The sequence below is a fragment of the Nicotiana tabacum genome, chromosome 1, assembly GCF_000715075.1.
Source record: "Nicotiana tabacum cultivar K326 chromosome 1, ASM71507v2, whole genome shotgun sequence".
NCBI classification, from domain to species: Eukaryota; Viridiplantae; Streptophyta; class Magnoliopsida; order Solanales; family Solanaceae; genus Nicotiana; species Nicotiana tabacum.
The window spans coordinates 219,703,132-219,715,698 of NC_134080.1; the positions used below are offsets into that span (position 1 = coordinate 219,703,132).

At 38.8% G+C, this 12,567-nt stretch overlaps 1 long non-coding RNA gene across 2 annotated transcripts; it reads left to right on the forward strand.

Annotated features, from left to right (window-relative positions):
- Nucleotides 1–2,502: 2,502 nt before the first annotated feature.
- On the forward strand, nt 2,503–6,374 carry LOC142182713 (uncharacterized). 2 transcript variants are annotated; one of them, XR_012711692.1, is made up of 5 exons: nt 2,503–2,760; nt 3,436–3,663; nt 3,752–4,502; nt 4,722–4,789; nt 5,947–6,374. It is a non-coding gene; the product is annotated as an uncharacterized LOC142182713 (long non-coding RNA). The 2 variants fall into 2 exon arrangements; XR_012711691.1 differs by having other exon boundaries at nt 3,436–4,502; nt 5,947–6,373.
- The last annotated feature ends 6,193 nt before the right edge of the window (nt 6,375–12,567 follow it).

Below are 12,567 nucleotides of genomic sequence, written 5' to 3' on the forward strand. Positions count from 1 at the left end.
ACTGTTATGTCGAGGAATAGGCAAACCTGAAAATAAAGAAAATAAAGAACACCAAATTTAACATGGAAAACCCTTTAAATCGAAGTTAAAAACCACAGGATCACAAATATCCAAAAAACTCCAGTATAACAATAAGAGAGTTACAAAAGTTCTCCAAATTGGCTACACAACAAGTGCCAAACACAGAGCAACAATAGCAACAACTAATCAATTGAAGAAAGAGTATAATCCACAAAAATGAAGCTGTTGTTCGAGGCTTGAAAAAGTGGAGTGCTTGGTGAGACAGATAGTACTCTGATTATCACAAAATAAGATGTACCTTGGCTTCTTAAAGCCACAATCATTAATAAACTCCTTCATCCATAATAGTTCTTTAACACCTTCTCTGACAGCAATATATTCGGCTTCTATGGTGGATAGAGCTATGCACTTCTGTAGTCTAGATTGCCAAGAAACAGCCCCCCCTGCAAAAGTGATCAAATAACCGGAAGTGGATCTTGAATTATCAAGATTGCCTCCTAAATCAGAGTCTATGTAACAAACAAGTTCAGGCTTGCCATTGCCAAAGCACAACTTCAAATCTGCAGTACCTTTCAAATACCTTAATATCCATTTTACTGCATCCCAATATTCTTTTTCAAGATTAGAAAGGAATATACTAACAGTACCAACGGCATGTGCAATATCTGGTCTAGTGCAAACCATGCATACATCAAGCTACCAACGACAGAAGAGTAAGGAATACGAGATATCTCCTTTTTCTCAATTTGAAGTGTTTAGCAAGAGGAGTACTAACCACTTTTGCATCTGTCATATTGAACTTCTTGATTACCTTCTCAATGTATTGCTTTTGGGATAGAAATAACTCCTTTCTATCTCTATATCGGTGGATTTGAATGCCCAAGATTTTCTTTACTGGCCCCAAGTCCTTCATCGCAAACGATTTGCTCAACTGCTTCTTAAGGACTGCAATTCTGGATTTATTCTTGCCAACAATAAGCATGTCATCCACATAAAGCAATAAAATAATAAAATCATCATCAGAGAACTTATGGAAGAATACACAGTGGTCTGAAGAAGTTTTTTTGTACCCTTGTTCTTCTATGACAAATTCAAACTTCAAATACCATTGCCTTGGAGCTTTTTTCAATCCATACAGGTTCTTTTTCAATTTGCAGACATTATTTTCTTTTCCCTTAGTTACAAAGCCCTCAGGTTATTCCATATAAATCTCCTCATCTAAATCACCATGAAGAAAAGTAGTCATGACATCCATATGCTCAACCTCTAAATCTAGACTTGCAGCTAAGCCTAGAACCACACGAATAGAAGACATATTCACAACAAGGGAGAAAATTTCATCAAAGTCAACTCCCGTCTTCTGGCCAAAACCTTTAACAACTAACCTCGCCTTGTATCTAGGCGCAGAGGTATGGTCATGTTGCTTTATTCTGAATATCCATTTGTTAGATAAAGCTCTCTTACCTTTCGGCAATTTCACTAACTCATATGTTCCATTGTCATGGAGTGAATTCATCTCATCTTCCATTGCTTCGATCCACTGATCTTTGTGAGTATCTTGCATGGCTTCATCATAATTCTCAGGTTCTCCCATGTCAGTCAAAAGTACATACTCTTCAGGAGGATAGCGCATGGATTTTTGCTTCTCCCTTGTAGATCTTCTAAGAGAGGTTTCAGGAGCATTCGAAGTAGTTACCTATGCAGGAATTGGTTGCTGATCAACCACAACTTCATCAACTGGAGCATCCATAACATCTATACCATGATGATCATTTTGATCTTGATCACTATCTCCATCATTGTCTTGGGTTCCTTCATGTGTAATAGGTGCCTTAGCAATTGAAACTGGATCAATATCAACTAAGCTCTCATTACTCTGTGAATCTATCTTCTCAGCTTTGTAAACTAAGATCTCCACCATTAAAATCAAGACCAAGATGTTACGAACACTCAGTCAAAATTTCATCCCGATCCAACGGTTAACGAATCGAAAAACGTGATTTGAAGTTGGATGGTCGGAATAAAAATCTGCAGCAACAAATATTTTTCTTCTCTCTTCTCTTTTGATGAAATCTCTCTCAAAAACCACTCTTATGTGCTTAAATCTTTCAAAGACTTGTATCAATGAGCATAGAATAATTCTCCAAAGTTGTCCTATTTATAGATCATGAGTGGTGCTTTCTCTTAAAGCCAAAATCCACTCAAAATAGGAATAAACCGAATCCAATTCCAAATAGGAATGGAAACCAAAAGAGAATACACTACAAGAATGCTGACTTTTAACAACAAAATTTTAATTAAGGGACATGAATCCGGTTGTTAAAAGTGTATGTATAACGACCAAACTTTTTTTGGTTGTTAAAGTCTAATTTCTTTTTATATTTACGAAGGGATGATTTTCGGTCATTAAAAATTAAAATAATCCGGACGTTAAAATATATTATAAGCAATAAGACAAGTAATAAATAGGCGCCAGTTTTTCCCTCGTTTTTTTACCCAATCCACAAGCAGCCCACAACCCTCAACTCTCGTGACCACCCCTCCTAAAATAAAACACCTTTTACTATTTTATCAATTGAGAACAAGATAACTTCTCTCTTTTTTATCAATTGAGAACAAGACAAATTGCAGTTACAAGAATACACGCACATAGCTAGCTTTGAGCAGTCAAAGATCTGCAAAGAATCACAAGTTGATTTCTTTTCTACAACCCAGGGTTTTATTTTCCTTCTTGTCAAGGTAATCTATAAACTTCTATTCAACCTATGTGTTTTCCTATGTATGAATTAACTCTGTGTTTATCAAATATTGGATTTCTTCTTAGAATTACATATCTTTCAAATACTTAATTACATCCAAATTTGAAAAGTATTGCTGATAAAAATTCTTTTTTGTTTGATTGATTTTTGCTCGCCTTTATTTTATATGCCAAATAGTGTGTTCATCTTGTAAAGACGATTATATATGTGGATTGAGTTTGATTTTGAAAGAAAGGAGATTCTTTTCAATAGCATAACAGATCAATCGATTTGGAGAAATATTATGTATAGTAAAAGGATATACTTATGCTCTTGCTAGTTTTTATTGGTTTAGCCACTCATTTGAACATACCCGTATGGTTTTATTTGTTCCTTATTAGAAAGATTTCTCCTTTTCTGTTGTTTTCTTCTAACTTCCTTTTTTGGGGAGGGGTGGAGGGAAGGGAGGGGGTTGGTTTACCTTGTTTTAAAGTAATGGGGCATGACTGAACTATATGTGTTTCTTTTTTTAGAGGATGGGGTAAACAGAGTATATATATTTGTAACGATCCGACCGGTCGTTTTGAACTTTTGCACTTTGATCGCCAGTTCCCGGGCATGACTTGCCCCGTGTAACGTATTATGACTGATGTATATCATTGGTTTTGGTTTTCAGGAAAAATTAGAATGAATTTGAAGGAACAGTCTCAGTTGAAAGCTTTGAATTTGAAAGGTTTGACTAAAAGTTGACTTATTTGTATATGAGCTCGGATCAGAAATTTTATGATTTGGATAGCTTTGTTGGGTGATTTATGACTTAGGAGCGCGGATATATTTTGGAAGTTCGTGGAAGGATTTGGCTTGAATTGGCAAAGTTAATATTTTGGCGAATTCCGGTTGATAGGTGAGATTTTGATCCGAGGGTCGGAATGGAATTCTGAGAGTTGTTGTAGCTTCGTTATGTCATTTTTGATGTGTGTGAAAAATTTCAGGTCATTTGGACGTCGTTTGGTCGACTTTTTGATCGAATTCGGATTTCGGAAGTTTTGGAATTCTTAGGCTTGAATCCGAGGATGATTTAATGTTTTGATGTTGTTTTGAGCATTCCGAAGGTTGGAACAAGTTTGAATTATGTTATGTGGTGTGTTGGCATGTTTGGTCGGGGTCCCATGAGGCTCGGATATGTTTTGGAAGAGATTTTGGAAGATTTTGCCGTTTTGAGCATAAGCATGTAATGATCCAAAGGTCCATTTTTAGTTCTAGAGATCGAAATTTAATTTCGAGACTTCCGATATTTTGATAATGAATTATAGGACTGATCTAGAAAGTTTGGTCTAATTTCATCAAGTCGTGATGGGCTTTTTGACACGAAATATGAGTTAATTGTTTAACGAGCAAAATGGGTATTGAACTAAGAAAATGAGCTCCGAATTGAGTTTCGACTGAAGGGCTATGTTCGTATTATTATTTGTAACTCATAGGAACAAGAATCATCGAATTCCGAGTTCCTATGATGGAGTTAGAGCCTTTTTAGTGAAAAGAAAAGCTGCTGCAATTTTCTGGGCAGTTTCTACATTTTTCGCACGTGTGAACAGTAACCGCACCTGCGTGAACAGTATCCGTGTATAGTACCATGTACAGTAACGTGCACAGTGCCCGTGTACAGTACATATGAACAGTACAATTTTCCATTTTTACCAAATTGGAGCTCGGGGAGAGGCGATTTTCAGAGAAAACAATGGGGTAAGTGTTCTTAACTTAATTTTGGTTAGATTACCTGAATCTATTACTAGTTTTGGCATTTATTTGGTGATTTTAGTTGGGAAAATCTTGAAAACCCTCTCGGTTTAATTTGAAGATTTGAGGGTCGAGTTGATGTCAGATTTTTAATGGAAAATGTAGAATTTCATATGGAATTAATTCCTATAATTTTTATTAACTGAATTGAATTATTGTGGCTAGATTCGAGGCATTCAGAGGTCGATTTGAGAGACAAAGGCATCGCGAGATAGAGGATTAGCCGGTTCGAGGTGAGTAATGACTGTAAATGATGTCCTGAGGGTTTGAAACCCCGTATTTGCACATCGTGGTGCTATATTGAGGTGAGACACGCGTTGGATGATGAGCGCGGGGTCTTTTACTACTGGGGATTGTGACTTGGTCCATCCCGATTGATGATTTTACCGCATATTTGATTGAAACTTATTTGTTATCATCATGATTTGGGTTGATTGCCATACTTGGGCTTCGTGCCAATTATTTGAATCCTTTGGGAATTTTTACCACTATTTCCTCACTGTTTTGACTTATATTTAAACTCAGTCCTGTTGATAATTATTGTTTTACAAACTCAGCCGCTTTTATGCAGATTTGAAAACTCAAATGATATTTCTAAATGGTATTTTGAGCTGAGAACTACTGTTTTACAAATGCCAGAGGGGCTTATGATGATTTCCGGACTGAGTGAGGCTGAGGGCCATGTGTGAGGATATGCTGAGTGATATGAGGCTGATGGCCTGAGTTACTATTTACGCCACGCGGTGGCTTGAGTGATGTGAGGATATGCTGAGTGATGATGCCACGAGGTGGCTTGATATAGCGCTTGGGCCGTAAGGGGCCCCTCCGGAGTCTGCACACCCATAGTGAGCGCGGGTACCCATTGTTCTGAGTGATTGATACTATGCCCGAGGGGCTGATATGAGTGATTGTGAGGTAGCCCGAGGGGCTGATACTGAGTGATTGTGAGGTAGCTCGAGGGGCTGATATGAGTGATTGTGAGGTAGCTCGAGGGGCTGATACTATTCCAAGAGTGAGCCCGATGGGCTATTACTATTCTGATATTGAGCCCCAGGGGCTGGCACTATTCTGATATTGAGCCCGAGGGGCTGGTTCTGTTGATATTATGCCCGATGGGCAGTTTGTTGTACATGTTTTGCTCGAGGGGTTGTTTACATTTCTATCATTTTTGTTACTCACTTGTAAACTACTTGCTTTACTTGTTGGAAAAAAAGAAGAAGGGGATTTTCACTTGATTTCCTACTGCTTTACTGTTTAAAGTGATTTTACTGCTTCAATATGGAATACCTTGTGTTTTTGCGTGATTTCTTGCCTTCAATCTTTATTTATTACTATTACTCACTGAGTCGGAGTACTCACATTACTCCCTGCACTTTGTGTGCACATTCAGGTATGTTTTGGCTGATCGGAGGCAGAGTTATCAGGGTTTAGCAAGGTAGCTGCCGGCATTCGCAACACTGCTTTTCTCTCTCCTCATTTCATTAGTCTGTATTTGTACACACTAGGCTTTCAGTTGTATTTATACCCTAGTAGATGCTCGTGACTTGTAACACCCCGGTTAGGGCTGTGTCGGGTTGTGCTTCCATTAATTATATCATTAAATCATATTTAAACCGTTTATTAATGTTTAACTATTTTTGAAAAGGCGATATGGGTTTGTTGGCTGACCTTGTCTTCACGAGAGGCACCATCACGACCGGAGCGGGGTTTGGGTCGTGACAAGTTGGTATCAGAACCTAGGTTACATAAGTCTCATGATCATGAGCAGGTTTAGTAGAGTCTCGCGGATCGGTATGGAGACATTTGTATTTATCCTCGAGAGGCTGCAGAACCTTTAGGAAAACTTCACATTCTTGAATTCTTATCGTACGTCCTTTGATTCAGCTTGAAATGTAACTCTTTGAATTCCTTCCACGCGTTTGTATACATGCATGAGCGCTCAGTATCAGATGTGCCTTGATGGCTTGTGATTCCCCGATCTAGGGGCGAGATGTGATCTCTGTGAGTTTGATGTTGGGCCAGTCTGGAGGACTTGAGGCCGAATATTTGCCTATGGCTTGAGCACCGAGGTGCTGATTATGTGAGCAAGTATTTTTGAACTTATATGTTCGGTAATGTCCCTATTAGTGGGAGTGATGGCTGGATAACTATGTGATGAGTATGTTAGTACTGCGAGATGTATCCATCTTGATTTGGGGTATAGCCCCGAGTTATGGGTGTGCAAAGAGTCTTTTCATGTGTCCTAGTTGGGAGTGAAGTAAATTTCATGTTGCGATATGAGTTCAGACTCAAGAAGACTAAGTGACTGCGTAATGGTTATGACGGTGGAAGGTATACATAAATGTTAGTTTAAGGCGAAGAATGTGGGTTATCTCATGCGAAGTGTTCTAAGGTTGTACGATCCTTATGAGTCTGTTAGATTTGTGAGTGAAGGATATGTGTTGCAACTTAAATTGGGTCGCTTAGTGAGTGGGTGTAACTGTTACGAGAGTGGAATGCGAGATTTGCAGAAGAGTTAAAATTCTAGATGATCTATGTTTTCACAAGCTTATAAAAGATTTGAGTTTAATCGCATTATGGTATCATGGCATCAATAAAGTATAATCATTATGAGTTATTGAGCGTGTGTTGATCTATGGCTTTGAGCCAAGTGGGGGAGTCAGCTATTGAATAGTTGATTGCACGGTTATGTGCTCTAATGGTTCCAGTTCGAGCCGTATTTGTAAATCAGTTGTGGTTCGAGTAAAGGAAATTTCAATAAAGGCTATGTTATGCTTTATGGGTGTACAAGAATCGGGGAATGACTTGAGTTGTGGTTGGTAACGAATGCTCGGTGCATAGAGCAGGAAGTTGCTTGGTTATATTAGAATGAGGTCACATTCTGCAGTGTCAGAGTGCTAATGAAGCACAGGTTGTTCGGTTCGTTTAATCAATCTAACTACGGTTTGAGTAGTATGGATGACTCAAGAGAATGGTCCTATTGTGTTCAAAACTCTACATGCAATAATTGGAGGCTTCTAAGTTGTACTTATGGATAGAAACTGAGTTTTCAGTGGAAGATGGCAAGACTTGTGGTATTTTCTATATTAATTATGGGACTCTATATATCAGTATCGGGAAGGTGAAGGTAATGGCTTTGGGGAACACTTAAAGAGTATTTAGCGGCTTAGGAGCCTAAGACGGTGTAGCTTTATGCTTGGGTTTCATGTGATAAGCCTAGGTTGAGTAAATTGTGGTGCTACAGCAAGAAGGAATATCAAGTTGAAGATGAATCAGAAGGAATTTAGATAGATGGGGTATCTTGATAGTAGACCAAATCGGTATGGTAAGGATATGATTAATTCCTTATGTGTGTTCGAGGTAATGAGTTCCTACAGCTATTTTTCAACAATGCTCTTGGGTTTTGATGGCTTGCTTAGCTTGGTCTAGTTAGAAGGATTCAGTCATGGCAGTTGAATTTGTGCAAATAGAATTGGGAGAGTTCTTATTGATTTCTACCATGGTTGGAGAGGTACAATTTCTCCGAGTGTGAGAAGCATAGGAAATGTAATGATTTTTCTTCTATATGGGATCAATGGAAGTTCTTGGCTAGATGAGTTACAGTTCAGTTCTGAAAGGAGGTTCATAAAACTCTTAGGCAGCGGGTAGCCTCAAATGATTAAGGAAATGGTACTGCTAATTGGAAATAATTTGACGAGAGTCTATGTTTTAGTAAAAGGGCAATGCTATTAAGTTGATAGCACTTCGGTAGTATTGTGTCACCTTCTTTTTAGATCGACTGGTGATATTCGGGTTTGCTTGGTGGTGTGAGCACGTGATTTTTGCTTCACGAAAACTACTCCAAAAGAAATCAAAAAATAAAACAAAATTTTCTTGGTGTACAATTTTTAGGATTTACATGGCATTTTTTTGGATAATTATTTGTGTTTTTGTCCGTAAATGTTTACTTTGTTATAGTTAATTGAAAAATAAAATATATATATATATATATATATATATATATATATATATATACATACATATATATATATACATACTGCATACATTTAGGATTTAATTATACATTTAGGAATGAATTAAACAATTAATTGACTCTAAAAGGAAAATCATAAAAATATGCGTTTTATTCTATCTTGTTGTCATTGTGTGATTTTTTTTAAAAAGGTCCTAATTTGTGTGTTAATTGTTATAAGTGTTAATTAATATTTGTGTAGTTTTATTTTTGATTATTACAATTTAATTATGAATTGTGTTTAAATTGATTAAAAGAAGAAATGAAAAGAGTTTAAAAATATAGGGTCAATCAGATCTGGGCCATAAATTTAGACCCAAAAAATCAGGCCCAAACATTCCAAAAGACCCGGTCAAATCCAGTCCACCGGCAATTAATCCAAACGACGCCGTATTGGCGTCTCAAATCTGAGCCTTTGATCAAACTGGATCGAACGATCCAGTTCAGCCCCTGCATAGTTGAAACGACACCGTTTCAAATGATCAATCTGAGCCATCCATTTTATTTGATCTAACGGCCTCAAAGCCTTGACCAAACTCTACCCCGACCCGTCACTCCAATACCCGGACCTCCCCAGTACTACTCCAAACGACACCGTTTGAGTTAAGTGAATTGATCTGGACCTTTGATCTCTCTTGATCGAATGGCCAAGATCAAACCACCCCTCCCCTATATAAAATCAATCTCTTAACCCAGCCCCCTAACCAAACACCCCCCCTCGTCTTCCTGTTCATCATCGTCCCTAAGACGATGCCCCCAAACCCTAGCCGCCCTAGCTCCCCCTCGCCTGAAACCCGGCGGCAACTACGCTGCCGGTCACCAAACCAACACCCTAAGACCACCTGACCACCCTCTATCCAAATCTGGTAACCGTTTAGCTCGAATCTTCCTGGAGCTTCTCGAATCTTCATTTGAAGATTCGAGCCAAACTCAGATCCAAACCAACCAGTCCCTAATTAACACCACAGCACCCCCTAACCACCCTCGTTACAGATCTGTTGGTTGTTCACCTCGAATCACCCTACAGATTCTCTTCAATCGAAGATTCGAGCATAACCTAAACCTACCCCAACCCACCCCAAATTCATACCAGTTACTCCCCTGACCTCACTTGTAACCAAACCAAGCTTGGTTTGGTTCGAATCTGCCTAGAAATATTCAAACCCTAAATCCGAAAAAAACGAAACCCTAAAATTCCAAACCTTGGGGTCTGTCCGATTAAAAGAGGTATTCTCAGTTGAGAATACTTCGATTAAAGTTTGTTCGACCTCAAAAATGTCCAAATTCGAGTTCGATCCTGGGTCCGTATATTTCTGAGATTCTGAGGTATTTTTCTTTTCCTTCATTTTTGTATTCATGTTTTTCTATCAATGTATCTGTTTAGTTTAGTTTTATTAATTTTCCATCTTTTATCAATTAATTCTGCTCATCTTCAGTGGACTTTTTATTTTGTCCAATTCTGTCATTTGTTTATGTTTGCTGTAATTATTATGTGTTATAAATTGTGTAATTGATTGATAAGTTGCATCAATTAATTAGTTTCCTGTTAGTTCATGATTCTGTCAATAACACTGATTGCTTATTGCTTTGTTGCTGATTTGTTCAGTGTCAATTGTAATATGTAATCGACTAATTAAGCGTCGTTGATTAGGCTGTTTGTATAGCCTGAATCATTTGGCATTTCTGGTATTTATAGTTTTCAATAGTTAGTTGTCCGATTAAATCAGACTTTGTTTGATTATGAGCATTGTTCTGAATCACTGAAACCCTTAATATTTGATGTATTTTCTGCCTTAAAGTACTAGCTGAATTGGTTATAGCTGTTAATCAAATCAGTTTTGGTTAATGGTTAGTTAAACAGATTTCAGAATTAAGATTTCAATGTAATTGAATAGTTGTATTAGGAGGCAGTAATATTAAGGAATTTCAGGGGTGATTTAGGAATGAAATAGTTAGGATTATATTTTATTGTTAGTGCTTTGTTAATAGGGTATTAATTAATACCCTAATGGGGAACCAAAGGGAGTGGAGGGGCTGATTAAGTGGAAAATTCAGACTTAGTGGAGATTGAGTGGAAAATTCTGATTTATGAATATCGGGCCAAAATAGGCAAGTTGAAACAACAGATCAAGGATCTAAAATTCGAGAACAAGGTACAAGTTGCTGCCGATAAGGGAGAGAAGAACAGGTTAGCCCAAGCAAATGAGGCTCTCGAAGCCCAAAACCGTCAAGTCCTAAGGGATGCCGACAACCAATGGAGAAGACGGTCCGATGAAAGGATGATAGCAGGGTTAAAGAATCAGGTCATTGAAAGCCGAAAGGACTTGGAAAGATTCGAGGCTAGCATAGCAAGAATACGGGCCAGATGGGCAAAAGGTGCAGCAGCACGGAAAAAGCACATATGGCAAGTGAGAAGGGATTATGAAGGGAGTATTGCAATATTGAGAGAAACAAATTCCACTCTCAGAGATCGGGTCCTTAAACAAGCCCGAGATGCTAGAACAGACAGGGAGCGCTGCTATGATTCAATAGCCCGAATGGAAGAACAAATGGAGAGGTTCCAAGATCATCTCATTGACAACACTCGAGTATTGGGACTAAAGAATCAACGAATAGAACAGCTGTGCATAGAAAGGGATAGAATCAGGAGTAGGATCGATGAGATTGGGCGTTACATCACCATGAAGTGCCTAGTATGTGAAGAAATGCCCTGTGATACCCTTTTTGCCTCAGTCATGGGTTATGTCCACCGGATCATGGAGGAATTAAAAAGCTTGCAAAGAGGCCTGGCACCAAAGCCCGCGGAAAGGCCGAACGATGCCTCGCAGGCACCAAAATTCAAGGCTTTAATATATCCCTAGTTCATGTCTGCACTTGTTTGGTTTTTAAAAGCCTGTTGTCTACCCCTCTGTTCTCTTTTCATATCAAACAATGTTAATAGTGTGGAGTCTGTATTTCGCTTGATTGTTTTTCTTCAAATCCGTAGCTTGTAATGTTAATGTGGGACATGATACGTAGGCAATCTACATAAGATTCGACCACCACTAAAAGATAAAAAGAAAAGGCAAAGTGAATAAAGAAAGGACATAAGCCGGAATGACGCATGCAATCGAAGCAAAAACATGTTAGAAATGGTTAAACTGCCTAGGAACATTGCATTCCCCAATGTGAAATTGCAATATGTGCTAAGCTCTAACGCTAAAAGTTTGTTGTTTATACCAGAGAAAGAGATTTCAAAATAGTTAGCTCGTTAGAACGGTCTGGCAGATTACCATTACCACACAAGATCAAAAGGGCCATTCCGGAAAGTATGTCTGGTTCGGACAAAAGTGTTGAGGAAGAAAAAACAGAGATGCAAATGATGAAGGAGGAAATGGACAGGTTGAGACAAGAGATTGCTGGGATGCACCTAGCCTGGGCTAAGGGACAAACACCACCAATGCTTCCCCCTACTCCTACCCTTTCACCAGCTCGAACTCCAGAGCACCCTTCCACTAGTCCATCAGCGAGCTTCCCCATTACCCAATACTATCAGGGGGAAACTTCCTATAATCCCCAAGCTTCACCACCTAAACAAAACCCTCTTCCACCAACTGTTCCTATTTTCGTGGCACCTCCACCCGCCACATTGCAAAAATCACCTGATGAACCAGTGTTTCAGGTTCAAGACAATCAATATTATCCTCCTGAACTCACCTTCAAAGCACCCGAGCCATACACTTACACCCCTCACCTTCAGTTCCCAACAGAAACGGAGAGGCCAGCTAAAAATCCGGAGCAAGACGAAGTGCTCCGTAAAGTAAAAAGCCTGGAGCAATCCTTCAGGAATATGCATGCATTGGGTAGCCAAGTTAGTGTGGCCTACAAAGATCTGTGTCCCTTCCCCGATGTTCAATTGCCGGCAGGTTTTAAGATGCCAAAGTTTGACTTATATGAGGGTCATGGTGATCCCATGGCACATCTACGAGTTTTCTACAGTAAGATGAGAGGGGCATGTGG